Source organism: Zalophus californianus, chromosome 4 (genome assembly GCF_009762305.2).
Source record: "Zalophus californianus isolate mZalCal1 chromosome 4, mZalCal1.pri.v2, whole genome shotgun sequence".
NCBI classification, from domain to species: Eukaryota; Metazoa; Chordata; class Mammalia; order Carnivora; family Otariidae; genus Zalophus; species Zalophus californianus.
The window spans coordinates 6,978,353-6,995,145 of record NC_045598.1 but is presented as its reverse complement, the minus strand read 5'-3'; the positions used below and the strand labels follow the sequence as shown (position 1 = coordinate 6,995,145).

At 51.3% G+C, this 16,793-nt stretch overlaps 1 protein-coding gene and 1 long non-coding RNA gene across 5 annotated transcripts in view; one reads left to right on the top strand and one right to left on the bottom strand.

Moving 5' to 3' along the window:
• PIK3CD (phosphatidylinositol-4,5-bisphosphate 3-kinase catalytic subunit delta) overlaps window positions 1–16,793 on the bottom strand; it is a 49,003-nt gene that overhangs the window by 16,529 nt on the left and 15,681 nt on the right. Inside the window, exon 1 of one of the 4 annotated variants that reach the window (XM_027598973.2) lies at window positions 12,714–12,846. The exons of the other annotated variants lie outside the window; for them this stretch is intronic. The gene's annotated coding sequence lies outside the window, so the exon portion shown is untranslated. Of the gene's footprint in view, window positions 1–12,713; window positions 12,847–16,793 lie in introns of those variants that run through there. 4 annotated transcript variants of the gene reach the window in all.
• On the top strand, window positions 15,068–16,056 carry LOC113924788. The gene is made up of 3 exons (XR_003520801.1): window positions 15,068–15,494; window positions 15,627–15,790; window positions 15,968–16,056. It is a non-coding gene; the product is annotated as an uncharacterized LOC113924788 (long non-coding RNA).

Below are 16,793 nucleotides of genomic sequence, written 5' to 3'. Positions count from 1 at the left end.
AACCCTCATCTTTGTGTTGTCATCTAGAGGTACCAAGAGCTGTCTGTCACCTGATGGCTCTTTCTACTGGATGATGGCTTCAGTACCTCTGACTGTGCTCCCTACAACACAGTTTTTAGACTCTTGCCAAAGTTTGGTACTCTGAGAAAACAAGAGGTTGCTGTGGATGGGGCCTGACAGGCCAACTGTAGAAGAATGTTCTGGGTACCAGACTCCCATTGCTTAGCCTAAAAAAAGCATATCAGCCCCTTCCCCCAAGAAAGTTCTTCAGTGGTCACATCACTGAGCTCATTGGCTGTCAACCTTCTAGCTATTTCTCCCAGGAAGCCAGGTTCTCCCAAGGAATCTCCTGAATCTGAATGCAGAAATTCACAATTACTGTTGGTGATTTCATCTCTTGGAAATCATCGGCATCCGTGTATTACTGGACTTGATATTTTGTACGTACGACTCAGTCTGAGATACATTAGTTTAAACTATTAAGTGCCAGGAGTGGTGCAAGGGGGAGACACTGATAACCAAGCCCAGAGTAGGTAGGAAGAACGATCACACCTTGTAGCAACACGGTTAAGACAGCGCGCTAAATGGTGTTGTAATGGAGAGCAGCCTGCTCCCTGTGGGGAGGCCAGGGAGAGCCCCTCTGAGAAGAGGGTACCAGAGCGGAGGACCAGAGTGGGCCAGTTGTGTCCAGAGCAGATGGAAGGCAGGCCACCGCCGCTGGAGTGTATGGGTGGGGCAGGGAGGGGAGGACACAGAACAAGAGGGGCTGAAGAGGTCAGCAGGGACCAAGGCCTGCGGAGTCTTTACACGGGAGACGCCTGGGGGTCACTCAAAGAGTGATGGACAGTCTTAGCCAAGGAGCCATGGGACCCGATTTGCACCTAAAATGATGCCACTGTTTCAGTGTGGAAGGACTGGAGAGAATCAAGCATTGCCCATGGGGAGTGGGGTGGGGGGCTCGTGCCCCCGGGGGATGAGAAAGGCAGGGAATCGGGTTATATTCAGGAGCCTGGCGGGTAAGATGGGAGGTCTTCAGGGAAGAAGGAAGGATGACAGCCGGGTGTGGGCTTGGGAGACTGGAGGGGTGGTGGAAATGCACCGAGATGGGGGAAGTGTGAGGGAGAAACAGATTTGGGGGGCAACAAGACGGCAAGAGGTCCATTTCAGACATAGTGAACCTGAGCTGCTTAGTGAACAACCCCGTGGAGAGAGCCAAGGAGCAGCCCCGAGTGTGGCGCCTAGGGGAGAGGTCTTTGCGGTTCCCAAGGTATAACTGGGGGTCAGGAGGCTCCCCACAGAGAAAGGTGAGCTGGCCTGGAGACAGAGGGTAAGCGAGGGCCAGGGCCATCTCAAGGCACTAGAGGCATCAACCCAAGATGAACCATGAGCCATCCTTCCTTGCTCGGAGTCAGCCCGACTCTTGGCGGCCGACTTCCCTGTCCGCATCCGAATCATGAATACAGTATCGAAGGAACGGGACAAGAGGGAGCACCGTCCTTCCACGTCCCCACTCTGGCCAGCGCCATGCGCAGAACGGCTGTGTGACGGTGGAACCTCCCCCGCCGTGGGGCTCTGTCCCCGGAGCGCCCCATCCCTCGGCCGGCTGTCCTGAGATGCGCCCAGTTAGCCGCGCTCCCTCCGGCCCGAGGTCGGAGCGCAGTTCCTCGGCCTGCCCACGTCTGAGTCCCGAGCAGCCAGGAGAGGAGTTTCTCCCGAGTCCGTAAAAGCATCTATGCTACCTCCGTCCTTCCCAGCCGGCCGCAGTGAGTGTTTCAAGGGCCTTAATTTCTGTCTCTCTCCCTCTCTTTTTTTAATGCAGTTTATTTTTACTTTTTATTTTAGAGTGGGGGGAGGGGCAGAGGGAGAGACTCTTAAACAGGCTACACGCCCAGCGTGGGGCTTGATCTCACGGCCCTGAGATCATGACCTGAGCCGAAATCAAGAGTCAGACGCTTAACCGACTGAGCCCCCCAGGCGCCCCAACAGCCCTCATTTATTTCTAAGAGAGGAGGGCATGCAAGGGATGTAGCATCCCAGAGCCACAGTGCTTTCATCAGCCTGGGAAGGAGGCGGCAGGCAGCCCATTGACTAGTCCGCCTCCCCCCCACCCCCCACCCCCCACCCCTGCCCCCAGCTGGCAGACCTGTTGGCTGGTGGCTTGTGCTGAGCTCAGGACCCCTGAAGCCTCCCTCTCGTTTCTTTGAGGTTCCACCATGTTAAGGCTGTAAGCTGCTATCTGTCTCCTGGGTCTGCTAGGGCTCCACATCTTTCTCGCAAGTGTGGCTGACACTCTGAGTGGGAACCGCTGCCCAGCATTTGTCAACGTAAAGGCAGGCTTTCTGGTGCTCGAGTCACATGCCCCGGGGGACAGCTTCCCAAGGGAACACCTGAGTCACTCTCAGCCGGCTCGGTGCAGGGGACAAGCAGCAGGGAGAAGGGAAGTTGTAGCCTGCTTATCTGAGCAATAAACATCCTCCTCCCTGAGGGTGCCCTGAGCAAGACAGGCCTCGTACCTTCACCTGTCATTCTAGAGCAAGAGTCTAAAGGTCCCCCGGGTCATTGTTATGAATCCACCTATAGAGAGACATGCTCTGTTCTTGTAACTCTAGGACAAAACATCTGCTCAAAACCCGGATTTCAGAGCTGAAAGTCACCACCCCAGTAGCTCAAGAGAAGTCTCAGAAATGTCTCAAAGGTGCTTACATACATAGTCCAATATCTACCATCAACCCAGGCTCAGAGGATACAAGACCAGTAACCACCGGGACAAGGGACAGGGAGCCACACGGGAAGGCCTTCTGCACCATGCTGGACAGAGCAGAGTCCAGTCAGGCCTCCTGACTTGGGCTGATTTTCAGGTGCTTCTCAGCCTCAAAAAGTCCTTCTAAGAAGTGTTCTGTTTCCCAGACTGTCTTCTGTGGAGAATGAAGTGGATGCTTTTCCTGTTGCCTAACTTATGGGGGAAGTGGGTGCAGGTGGGCACTTCAGAGATGAATTCCAAAGATGCTTTACCCAGAGGTCCCACTTCCCAACGGAACTCCTGGATGTTTGCCTTAAAGGAGCCTTCTAGAGACCCCCCCCCTGTTCTGGCATCCAGGGAAAGCCCAGAGACGAATCAATAACCACATCCTCCCGGAGACCCTTGGGAAAAAGGACATAATGGGGCCCCCTTCAGCCCAGGAGGCTGCAGGTTGCAAGTTCTGTTCATTCACTCATTCAGCAAATATTTATTTGAGCATCAGGGAATGTGCCCATCGGGAATGGAACAGGCACCATCCCTGATCCTACGAAGTTTTTAGTCTAACAGGAGAAAATCAGAAAAAGAAAAAGAAAAACAAAAACAAACAAGATGACATAAGATAAGAGTTGGAATGGAATAAAAAGGGCTTTGCAGGGAGGGAGGGTCTCCTTTGGAGGGCAGGTCCAAGGCAGGTGCTCAAGTGAGATCATATTGGAGTTGAGGCCCAAAGGATGAGAAAGAACAGGCAAAGATCCACGAAATAGGATTCAGGCAGCTGGAATAGGAAGTGCAAAGGCCCTGAGGCAGGAGACCACGTACCTGGAGTCCAGGACCCAGAGGGGAGATGACTGGGGGAGGCAGTGAGGCTGATCCTACAGGGCTTTGTAGCCACAGTGTGGAGCCAGATTTTGTTACCACTGCAATAGGAAGCCACTGGAGGATTTTAGGCAGGAGACTGATACGACCTGACTTTATGCTCAACAGAAATTGCTTTGGCTGCCGTGAGGAAGATGGAAGCGAGAGAGGCAAGAATGAGGTGGGAAAGCAATCAGGCCAGGGCCCCAGGCAAGAGCTGACAGGGCGAGATTAATGAGGGAAAACTTGGGCCCTGCCTGCCACAAAACGCCCCGAGCCTCTGCTCTTAACAGCTGAGGATCAGGCATCCCAACACCCCAGCCTTGAAACTCCCCGTCCGTAAGAACCTTCTTGACAAAGAACTGAAGCCATAGACCAGACGGAAAACGGACTGGCCCAGGGTCCCCCCGACAGGTGCAGTTTTAGGACAGGTGAGCTGTTCTCCCAAAACACGGAACCTCTCCTGAGGCCCGCATCAGTGTGTCTCTCCGGGAGACCCGGGGGTAGCAGCATCCTCCGTCCCTGGTGGCCACCCCAGGTGGTGGGGCAGAGTCTCTGCACCGCAGCAAAGGAACGGCAGAGCAAAAGGGGTCCTGCCCTGCAGACGGTGTCCAGTGGTGGTCAGGTGAAGGAGGAACCTGTCCCCAAAAACGGAATGGGAGGGAAGTCTCCAGAAGCCAGAGGCCAGCCAAGTAGGACATCCCCAAAACCATGCCCCGGACTAGGAAGGAAGGGCTTGTGTGGAGGGTGGTCTGACAGCCCAAGCTCCCGCCACAGGAGGAAAAAGGATGGGAAGGGTGAAGGCCGAGGACGGATGAAATAAAGTGATGTGAAGTCCTGCAAAAGGCATCCCGATGTCTGCTTGGCAGGTAAGCTGAGGACATGAGCTGCCTTACTCCTTTGTCTGTCCGCTGCTGCCTCCCTCTGTTCTTTCTTTGTTTCTTCTTCTTCTTTTTACTCTCTCCCACTTTTTTTTTTAAGATTTTATTTATTTATTTGAGAGAGAGAGCATGAACGCAGGGCAAGCAGAGGGAGAGGGAGAAGCAGGCCTCCCGCCGAGCAGGGAGCCCGATGCGGGGCTCGATCCCAGGACCCTGGGACCATGACCTGAGCCGAAGGCAGCCGCTTAACCGACTGAGCCACCCAGGCGCCCAATACTCTCTCCCATTTTATAAATGTGTCTCCCTTGAAGCCATATTATTTAATAGAGTGGTAACTTTTATTTTGAATATTTCAAAATGAAGAAAAAATCCTCAGTGGAGGAAAACCAAATAGACAAATAGACATCGAAGAATGAGGGGCAAAGATCTCTGGGAATTCTGTTCTATAAAAAGAGACAGAGGGAGAGAGAGAGACTCCTGACTTCTGCGGTCACCGGAAAAATGAACCAACTATCCCACCAAAAAAATTCTATCCCAACTATCTCCTATGATGCTCAGTTCATGGCCCACCCAGGGAGGCCAGGGGCCTGCACCCAAGTGGAAAATCCCCTGACACTACCCATCAAAATCAAGAGAAAGATCCATGGTCTCAGGTTTGGTAGTTTGGGGAATTTGGGACTCGTCCTAAGGAAGCAATGCAAAAGAAAAAAAATATAGAAAGTTATCTGTACAAAGATATTCATTTGTGGTATTCATGAAAGTGGAAAATCAAAAATAACAGGGAAATTATGATAATTGACTTAACAGGAGTGAAGACAGTCATTACAGTGGCACCTGTGTAGAATACAGAGCCCTGCAAATATTCCCCCCATGAAATGGAACCAAAAATGCCCCTCCATCTGCCATGGCCACATCTGTTTGTGGACAAAACATTTCAGAAAGGGTAGAGAAAATGAAAACAGCTCTAACATGGGTGAACATGGATGCTATAATAATGATTTCAAAATGTTATCTGTGAAAGTTAGGCAAGCACATCGTTTTGAAAATTAAAGCTAAACTGCTTGCGGCAAAAAAAGGAGCAGCCCCCTGCCCTGCACATCCAAACCTACCACCCCCCGATTGCAGGTGTTTCTTTGGGTATTTATCTCTGATTTTCTAAATGATCGATTTAGGCGGGTATTTCTCGATTTTCAACTTTTAACTTCTGATCTTAGAAGATGAGTCTGTGCCTCCCGCACACACACACACATATCCTCTCCTCCAGCCTCTGAACATAGCTACGTGATAAATTTTTTGTTAATCAAACGTGAGGATGCCTGGGTGGCTCAGTGGGTTAAGTGTCAGCCTTCGGCTCGGGTCATGATCTCGGGGTCCTGGGATCGAGCCCCACATCGGGCTCCCTGCTCAGTGGAGAGTCCGCTTCTCCCTCTCCCTCTGTGCTCTCTCTTTCTCAAGTAAATAAATAAAATCTTAAAAAGAAAAGCTTGAGTGCTTACATCATTATGACTACATAAATACTGTTCAACACTAAACCACATTGTATACTCTGGTTTTATTTCTTTTCTTGTTCAACTTTTTGTTATTTCTATAGTTGATAGTTGCCTCACTTATAATTTGCTTCATTTTCCATGTACAAATATAATTCCTTTGTTTTCTATGTACAAATATGTAATTCTTCCCTCAACTCTCTAACAGAATTATAAAACTCTTCCTAAGATGGTAAATATGTCAGATAATCCATCAGCTTCATTTTTTATATTCCTCCTGGGGTCCTCAGCCATACTGCTCCAAATTCGCCTGGTTCATCTCTAGATGAGCTGCACAGCTGTACCGTTGGAACTTTGCTTCACCATTATTATGGGAATTCTCCTCATCATCCTCTCTACCAGTCAAGGTTCTTGGTTGTAAGTAAAGAAGCCAACTCCCACTGATTAAGCAGAAAATTTCCTGACAGATTATTTGGCTTATTCGCTGCACTGTGAGGAGTCTCACAGTTCTGTTGGAGAGCTTGAGGAAGAATTAGTAGTACATTGCAAACATAGCTAATAAGAGATGAGGCGCTTATCAACTCCAAGAAAAACAGAAAGTTAAACAAAAAAGAAGAAATAGAACCTAGTACACTAGATTCCATGATGCATGTCTGATGGCAAAACTGCCCCTATTTGCCACTGAATACTGAATGCTAGTTTGTACTTCTGCCATTTCCGTGCCAACAAGTTGAACTTGTAGCCCATCATTGCTGCCACCGCCATAACCACGGATACAGCACATGCTTCATCCCTCTCCTCTGTCAAAATACAGCATAGGTACATCTCATCTGTGGAGTCTAGGTCACAGGTCCTGGCTACAGGGAAAGCTTGGAAGTCAGTCCTTTTCAGTTCCCATGATGGGGTAGGTGTTTGTTTGTTTTTTTTTTTCTCCACACTTGCAAAACTCAGAGTAAGGTAACAGCTGAAATACTGAAAGCCATTTGGAAATGGAGCCAAATGAGAACAAGAGACAATCATATATTGTATCACTTGTTCCTCTTTCTTAGTTTACTCTCATTTTCGTAGAGTACAATCTCCACTAGTTTCCTTGAATACCGATACAAAGGTGCACACACAGAGAGCTTTGGAAAATTCACATCTACAAAGGTGCCTTTATTCTATTATTTTGCTTGGATGACAATTACAGAATTCTTGCTCAGGAATTAATTTCCTTTGGAAATTTGAATGAGTTGTTCCATTGTCTTGTAGCTTCTGGTGTTGCTTTTGTAAAGTCCAGTGCCATTCTTTTATCTGATCTTCTAGATGTGGCCCCTTTTCTCTCTGTTGACTTTTGGCAACTTCTCTCTCTGGAGTTTTGAAAGTCCATGATGATGTCCTGTAGTACATACTTTACTTTTATGTAGTATGTCTTTTATTATTCATTGTTGGGTACTACTCAGAGACTCTTCATGTTCAAGTTCCTTCAGTTCTAGAATTTTTTTCCTGTAGTTTGATAACTTCCCTTTCTTCATTTTTCTCTTTGTCTTGGTTTCCTCTGAGGTGGATATCAAGAGTCCCGAACTGATTCTCCAGGTTTCTTCTATTTTCTTTCCCATTTTCCTTCTCTCAAGTCTTTCTGTTCTACTTTCTAGAAATTTAGTTTTCAATCTCCAGCTCTATTCTATTGAAATTTTTGCTTCTACTATTAGGGTTTTTTTTTTTTAAGATTTTATTTTTAAGTAATCTCTACACCCAACATGGGGCTCGAACTCACAACCCTGAGATCAAGAGTTGCACGCTCTTCGAACTGAGCCAGCCAGGTGCCTCTACTATCAGAGTTTTTATATCCAAGAGCTTATTATTGTTTCATAAGTATTCCTGTTTTTAAACAACCATGTTTATGACTTCTGGCTCCCTTTCTTCTGTTTGTTTGGGTCTCTATCTTTCATGCTAGAGGCTTCATTCTATGTGGGATGATCCATAGCTGCCCTATTCAAACTTAAGAGAGAGGCACTCAAAGCTGTTTGTGCACAGGTAAGGCCAGTTGCTTGGGAGCCATCGCTGTGAAATGACAAAGCTAGCCAGCTAGCTTTCCAAGAGTGTCTCTTCAATGTTAGTATTTGAGGGTCATTTTTTTCTTGTGAGCTCAATTTCATCAGAGAGAAGTTCTTCAAGGCCCTGACCAGAGAGTGGTATAAAGGAGGCTGCCATGTTCTGGGAGCCAACCAGGAAATGGTCTCACTGTTCAGTATATAAACTTTCACTGAATCTTTCTGTTTTCAATGCAGTGTCTCTTGCCCTCAGCTGCTCCCCACACAGCCTCCTTCCACCCCAGGCTGGCCCCGAGCTACTCTGGTTCAGCAATACCTCTGGGAAAACAGGAATCTTCTGCTGGGAAGGAGGAGGGAGCCACCTAACTATGTGGGCTGAGAGAGGGGTCTGTCGCTCCAACACACACCTTTCATCAATCTTCCTGCTTCCAGCCCACCCTGCAGCCTGTCACCAGGAACACTGTAGCTCCCACTCTTGGACTTTTGGTGGGTCCTCGAACACACCAGCCTTCTTCTACCACAGCATGGGACATTCAAGATTCTAAGCTTTGCATCTCTTTTACCGACCTGCCTTCTGTCTCTCAGTGCGTTTGCTCACTCCTCCTCCTCATCCTCAATCATTTCCTTTTCTGTTTCCTTAAGGATTTAGTCCTATTTTATTCCTTTATTCTCATTTTAGTGGGCTTTTGAAGCAGAGCCAGGAGAAACATATGCATTCAATTAGTTACGTTACTAGTTTTCACGGAAGTTCATTATAATAATTAACAATACATAAAAATCAAGTTTCCAAAGATAGGCACATAGAAGGCTTTCTGGGGGGTTTGGGGGTTGGACACTCCATCAAGGAAACAGTGGTTCTCTGGGGGTGTAGGGGAGGGTAGGTTATGTTAATTTTTTTGGCAAACTTTCAACAGTAAATCAGTATTTTTTTTTAAAGATTCTATTTATTTATTTGACGGAGAGAGAGAGAGAGAGAGAGCACAAGTAGGCAGAGAGGCAGGCAGAGGGAGAGGGAGAAGCAGGCTCCCCGCTGAGCAGGGAGCCGGACGTGGGGCTCGATCCCAGGACCCTGGGATCATGACCTGAGCCGAAGGCAGCCGCTTAACCAACTGAGCCACCCAGGCGCCCATAAATCAGTATTTTTTAATAAATAAAAAAGCATGAGGGTTAAAAATTATTAAAAGGCATCTGCTGAAACAAGAATCGAGATACTGTTGGGGCTACTGGGTGGCTCAGTTGGTTGAGCATACGACTCTTGGTTTTGGCTTAGGTCATGATCTTGGGGTTGTGAGATCAAGGCCTGCATCAGGCTCGGTGCTCAGCATGGAGTCTGCTTGGGATTCTCTCTCTCCCTCTCCCTCTGTCCCTCCCCTATGTGCACATTCTCTCTCTCTCAAATAAATAAATAAATCTTAAAAAAAGAGAGAATCAAGATATTGTAAGTAGGTAAAGAGGTGTATAGAAGAAACTCTAATCCTCCAACAAAGGTCTACACAATCCATGGTTTTTTACTATGTTCCAGGGGGTCCTGGGGTTCCATAGAAGCACCCCAAGGTCTTTAGAGGGTGGCAGAAGTGGGACAGGGTGTTAAGTGGAAGTCCTAGGCCAGTCTCTGCCTGGACCACAGGGCACTCTGTTTTTATCTACTCTATAGGTCAAAATTCTATTTTTAATATCTTGATCTTTTTATTGTATTTTATTTTAAGATTTTATTTATTTATTTTGACAGAGAGAGACACAGCGAGAGAGGGAACACAAACAGGGGGAGTGGGAGAGGGAGAAGCAGGCTTCCTGCTGAGCAGGGAGCCCGATGCGGGGCTCAAACCCAGGACCCTGGGATCATGCCCTGAGCCGAAGGCAGAGGCTAACGACTGGGCCACCGAGGGGCCCCAATATCTTGATCTTTTTAAAGAGAGCTGCACTAACAAAGACGTTTGGAAAGTACTGATGAAGATCTAGAGAAAATGAGGTTGGGGTGGGGCCAGGGGGGAAGCTTCCAAGGATGACACCATGCTGGAACCCCATGCTTCTTTCCATCAGAAATGACAGGAGCTGCTCAAGCATCCAGATAAGAAGGAACGGACTTTGCAGCCGGAGCACAGCTATGCACCCACAGGGCTTGCAAATGGGACTGTGGCCGGCCAATCTGGGAGCTTGCTAACCATACCCAGCTAGCCCCAGGCACCAAAGCCAATGCTCAGCCAATGTCAGTCTCTGGCCTCAGTTTCTTCATTTGCACAATGAAAGGACTGCATTCATCTCCCAGCAAACATCTAAGAAGTTCCAAGGAGCATTGTCTTACTGATACAGTGACTGCCAACTCTCTGGAGAAACAGAATGTCCCCACCTAAGGATTCTTTGAGAAGCAAGCTGAGTTATAAGAATTCAATCCATTCCCTTCAGAAGAATGTTTTCATTTTTCTCTCCCCAGATGGGCCAGCCCAACTCTACCATGACTGAAGCAAGTCAAATAGCTTATTAATGAGCTCCAGGGCTTCTGGGAGCAGGGCCCCCCTTCCTTTCAAAGGGAGCAGCACCCCTCTCCTGGGGAGCTGGCCGAGGTCTAGTTCACTTCACCTGTTGGCTCATGGAACACATTTGGGTCATTCTCTTCCTTTGCATGATCTAGTCCTAGACCGGAAGTTAGAGAGCTTCTCCTTTGGCTGGATGGTCAGGGAGGGCGGAGTCTGTTCAAATTCTTAAGCTGTCTACAAAATCACATCTCTTCTTCCCCACACATTTGTCTCCTTCACCCAACCTACCTCTCTGGAATGGTCCAAGAAAGACCAGCAGCAAATGCCCCTCTGGCTGGCAGATCAAAGAAGATGCTTTGGAATCAATGAGCACCATTCCGCCCCTGCCTGACTCTGAGCTCCTTATCTGTCTGGGGGGGGGGGGGGAGAATGAATGAATGAATGAAATTTTTAAAAGAGAAAGTCTCACAAACTTTCTATGCATTCCCTCACAGGACTTTAGCTCAAAAGCTACTCTTTCACCTAGGCTCCCATTTTGCAAACCAATCACATTCTGCTTGATGGGCTCTTCTTACAACCCACGTCAGTGCCACCCCCCAGCTCCTTTGGTGATACTGAAGCAAAGCACTGGAGCATTTCCAGAGCCTGAAACAGGAACACACACACACACACACACACACACACACACACACACACACAGATACAGATAACTCAGATCATTCTTAAGTATTCATTGGTTTGGTTTGGTTTGGTTTGGTTTTTGAAGGCAAAGTGAACGATCTGTGCCAAGCCTGGGTTCAAGTTCCATTCAATGGCTGTAAAAAGCAGATTCCTGGACTTGAGGTCCCTACTCAAGTACTAAATTGCATCATACAGGAAGACTCATCCCTGCTTGCTGGAGGTGAAACGCGTAGGTGTGTGGGGAGAGGGCCGCCCACTCAATGCATCCGTGGCGTTTCTTTTCCCCCACTGCCGGCCACTCCTGGAAATAATCTGACCCCAGAGACAGGAAGACACCTGAGCTCCGGAAGCCGGAAGCCCCGCCGGCTGAATGCTAAGAGTAGGACCCGCCCCTTTCTCCAACCCGCGGCTCAGGGCGCAGCCACCTCCACAGCGGGAAGCCCCTGGGCAAGGCTAGGGAGGGCTCTTGAGGATCAGGTCCCCTAAACCATTTGCTTCTCCATAAGCAAAAAGCCCAGTGCTGGGAAGCAGTTGGAAAAGGTGTCCATTCCAAGAATACATTTCCCAGGGTCCAAGCTGGAATTCTCACTGCTGAGAGACTAATCCCTGGAAGGATATCCCATGGACCCTGCTGCAGGAGCCCGGGAACGGGGACTTGGATGGTCTCTCCACTCAGCATCCAGGCGAGGATGGCAAGGGCTTCCCAAGAGAAACGAGAGGTCAGCTCCAGGAGCTAAGGAAGAAAGAACTTCCATTGCTGACCAATGGAGTTTAACAAGAGGACAAAACCCAGCAGTTCAGTCACAGGGAAATGAGACATGATTATAGAGAAAGCACTTTCAAAACGAGGAAAGACAAAGCAGAAAGCATGATGGAACCTAGGGAAGGAAGAGTTAGGGAAAGCAAGAAGGAATTAGTCCTCAGGAATTCAGGTCAGGAAACAGGGAGCTGGGGCAGAATTCACAAGAGGGCGGCCAAGAAGGAGGCTCTTCCCGGAGGAAGGTGCGTCTTCTGCTCGGGCCCTCAGTCTGCCCAAGACCTCAGGATCTGGGTCGGCCGCCCTCTAGCCCTCTGGGTTCAAGGGCAAAGCTTGGGAGGCAACGCCAGGAATGGACACAGCGCAGGATGCTCCGTCCCGAATCGGGGACAGGGGGAGGGGAAGATGCGCACGGCAACTGCTGGGTCCCTGACAAGTAAACAGCTTGCCCTGAACAGGCGCGTCCACGTCCGGAGCCCGGCTGAGGGCCCTGCTCATCCTATCAAGGGCGGCAGCGGGACACCCCGATCCCCGCCCCCCCGGAGGCACAAAAGGGATGCATGGAGATCTGGAGAGCCGGAGAGCATGAACCAGCCCACACCCGAGAATCACAACGCGAGCGCGGCCCCCTGCCTCGGCCTCCCCAGCCGGGTCCGGTCCGCCCCGGGACGCGCGCGCCTCCCCCAGCCCCCACGCCCCTGGACCCCGATCGCCCCAGGCGGACAAAGCCCCGCGCTGGGCGGGGCGGGGTGTGCTCAGGGGGGCACTGGGACCCCGCAGACGCCCGCACAGGTGGGCTCCGTACCGGGTGTCGGTGCCGGGGGCGGGGCCCGATCTCCCTGGAGACGGTTGCCCAGGGGACGCGGCGGGCGGGTCCCGGAGCTACGCGAGCCTCCCGGCGGCGGCGCCGAGCCCGCGGGGGCCTGAGGGCAGGCCCGCGGCGCGGAGCCGGCGAGCCGGGCAGCGGCGGAGGGGCGCGGCCCGGGGCGGGGCCCGGACAGCGGGCTGGCGCGGGCGGGGCCGGGGGCGGGGCGCCGGCCGGGGGGCGGGGCCAGGGCCCGCCGCGCCGCGGGCACCGTCCGCAAATTCTCGCAGCCCCAGCCAGGCGGAGTGTCGGAGAGCCGGCGACCGCGGGGGAGCGCAGCGGACGCCGCTGCAAATCCTCCCCGACCCCTGCTGCTCCAGCCCTGCCGGCAGGTGGGGTGTGCGCTTGGAGCCGGGAGCCCGCCAGCCGTCGCGGGACCCCGGGCGGCGTGCGCACGCTGGTCCTGGCCCCCCTCCCGCCTCGTAACCGGAGAACTGAAAGTGCCATTTGCAAAGGGAACGGGGCCTGGTGGTCCGCCAAACCGCTCTCCCCTCCCGGGTTCCCAGGGAGTCACCAGAACCGACGGGTCACTGGACCTCCGTCACTGATCCGGAGCCGGGGTCACCCGCGTAACTGGGCATCCCGGACTCTGGGCTCCCATCCGGTGTGCGGGCTGTTCCCCAGCCGCTGGGCCTTCCTTTCCATCGGGGTTCCCGTTACAGGTCGGATTCGGAAGGTAAACGAGTTTGCCAGGGACCTTCGCTAGTGCATCCATTCATTACAATGAACCACGTTCGCGCTGGCGGGGCGTTGGTGCAATAACGCGTAACCCCCCGCCCTGCACCTCACACAGCGCTCCAGTGAATCCACGCATCCCCCTGCGAAGTGGGTGCTGTTTTCCCTCGGGTTGTAAATGAGAAACCCGAAGCTCCGAGGGCAAGCAGTTGACCCTCACACGCACACAGGTCCGCACGCAGCGGCAGGGCTAGCTTCGGAACCACCTTGGTTTGGTACCGGACTGCAATGCTTCTTGCCCCGCAGTGTCCCGTGTCCTGCAGAATGTTCTTTGGGAGTCCACAGCCCTAGACTTCAAGCTTTGCCACCGTGGAGCGCAGGAGGAGGAGGGGAGTGTGAGTTCAGAATCACCCCGGTGTCCCAGCAGGTGCGGCAGACGTGGGGTGCACGAAAGTGGTCTGAGGATGACTCTGGTGGTCGACTCCGCCTGCAGTGAGTGCTCCAGGTGAGGCGCCCGGGGCAGGGCCCGTCCATCCGAGAGCCCCCAGGGCCTCCCTCAGCCCCAGCGTCGCCCAGTGCCCCAGAGGAGGAAAAGGAGAAAAACAGCCCTAAGCTCCTGGAATCGTGAAGAAGCCTGGGATGAGAGGGCCGGGCTGTGGGTTGGCGGGGGGGGGGGGGGGGGGGGGGGGGGGGGGGTCCCGCCACGCTTGGTGACCTTTGTGTCCCCGTCCCCAGCACCCGGCAACCCTGTCAGAGACGGGTCCGGAGTCCCTGGCATCTCAGGGCTGGAGGAAGCAACCCCCCTCCACAGCCCCTGATGTCACAGACAGTCACACTCACAAAGACAAACACTCCCGTACACGTTCACACACACAAGCACACACCAAGTCACAAACTCCCTCACACGCACTCAGACACAGAGGTCAAAGCCACACACGGATGCACTTTCACGAAGACACACACCCCCCACAATTATGTAGACTGACACACGATGACACAGACACAGAGATCACACACACACACACCCATCATGCACATTCACACACCGAACCTCACCCAGCCATCCACATGGCGCAGCGTGGCTGTGCACTTGGCAGAGGAGGTCTGGAAAAGGCGGAGCCTGGGCCCCCGGATGGCGACCGCCCAGCATGCCACCCCGTCCACCCCAGGGTTGCACCCGCTGGCTTCTTCTACTTTGCCCTTCACTCCTCCCACCCCCAGCTCGGAAGGGGAGCAGTGCAGCGGAAGACAGTCCAAAGGAGGTCAGGGTGGTGGAGGGCAGGCCTCCTGCTGAGCTGCCCTTGACTCACAGGCGGGGAGTGTAGGGGTGTGGGGGTGGGGTGGGGTGGGGTGGAGGTGCAGTATGATGATGAGACATAAGCCGCCAGAAGTCACAGCCCGATCTTAGGCTGACTGAGCTGAGAGTTCTCTCTGACAACCATCTTGGCTGGGGGTCTGTAGTATTCCCCAACAACACCCAACCAGGAAAGGATAATGACCCCACGCCGCCAAGCCAGGGGAGAGATTGTCTGTGGGCAGACAGACTTCCCGGTTCCACTCCCCCATTCTCCCCGTGCGTGTCCTTCTCCTTAGGGGCCCAGTCCTGCAGACTTCGCTTTCTTTCCAGCATGGAAAGCCAAGTGCAAAGACAAGGTCTTTATCAGCAATGGAACCCAGTGGCATGGCTTGGGGTTCAAACTGGGAGCGTCAGGTACTGGTTCCTCTGGAGCCCCAAGGAAAAGCCAGCATTCCTTGAAAATGGCAGAAGCCACCAAAAGTCATCCTGCCCGTATTAGAACAACGTACTGAAACTGCGCTAACAAATCCAGAAAGACACATCACATAATAATTGGGAGGTAATGAGGTGACTTAATACAGGTGAGTGAAAAGTCTCTAGAACAGTACCTGGTGTGTACAGTAATTGCTCGAAAAGCGTTTGCTCTCACAGATAGATGGGAAACATGCAAAGACGGAGTGACGTGCTCAACATGGTGGAGAGGAAAGGACCACCCAAGTGTCCTGATTCCTGCCTCATTCGGGGCTCAGGTATGTTAAATCCTTTCTGGAATACAGACGAGGGTCTAAATAAATTAGTTTGGTGGCTAAATAGGTTTCCCCAAGTCTTAGGAAATCAGAGTAAACAGAAAAATTAGATTCCTGCCCTCCTACTTGCTACAGCCAAAAGATTGGATCCTCTTTATAAGTTCCCAAGCACAAGGCAGGAAACCAGATGATTCTCTGCTCCCACCCGTGAGAACCCTTGCTACAATCAACAAGCTCCGTAAGAGGGAAACTTCTCTGCTCCATTAGTCACACCTCCTCCTCTCTCCTGACACTTCCAGGTAAGCTCAAGGTGAGGAAATGTCAGCTTCTCCCAGCTGCCCACCAATATCCCAACCACCAATCTTCCTGGAATTCTGGTGGGCTCTTCCTATTCACATTTGGCACTCTGCATTGTAGGGGTTTAGAATAGTCACCCCCATATGCCACTTTGGCATCCTGATTGTTTTGAATAAAAGGTACTTGAGAAACAGCAATGCAAGAAGGACACTCTGAACCTCCTTTGTCCCCCTGACAGCAGGAGATAAATCTCATGTGTGAAAGGTACCCCTCCCTGTAAGGGGCAGGGGGTTGGGGTGGGGGGCTGGAGAGGGTAGAAGGCATCCTTATCACCAGGGACTGGAGATTTAGGGCCAAGAAGTCCATATAAACGAACCTTGTTACTTCACCATTTTACTACCCCAAACCCGAACCTCTCTGTCTTGTCAATTCTTCATACATTTATTGTTTCTTTGTCTAAAAAGTATAAAGCCGGGGCGCCTGGGTGGCTCAGTTGGTTAAGCGACTGCCTTCGGCTCAGGTCATGATCCCGGAGTCCCGGGATCGAGTCCCACATCGGGCTCCCTGCTCAGCGGGGAGTCTGCTTCTCCCTCTGACCCTCTTCCCTCTCGTGCTCTCTATCTCTCATTCTCTCTCTAATAAATAAAATCTTTAAAAAAAAATAAAATAAAATAAAAAAATATAAAAAGTATAAAGCCTCCTGCCCTGGTGACATCTTTGAATCTCATATTTTTTTTGTGGGGCTCCCATCCTTTAGTAATTAAATATGTTTTTCTCCTGTTAACCCATCTTTTTATCTTTGGGTGGGGGATTCTCAGCCAAGAATCTAGAAGGATAGAGGGAAATTGATTCTTCCTGCCCTACAGCATTTTTAGGTGTGATCAGATAGGATGCGGAGTAGAGTCGAGAACAGGAATGCTACAGTCAGTAAAAATAAGATGCAACTAACAAGGAAAAAAAAAGCACAGCTAAATGTTTTTAATTCTTTTAGGAAAAACAGGAGGA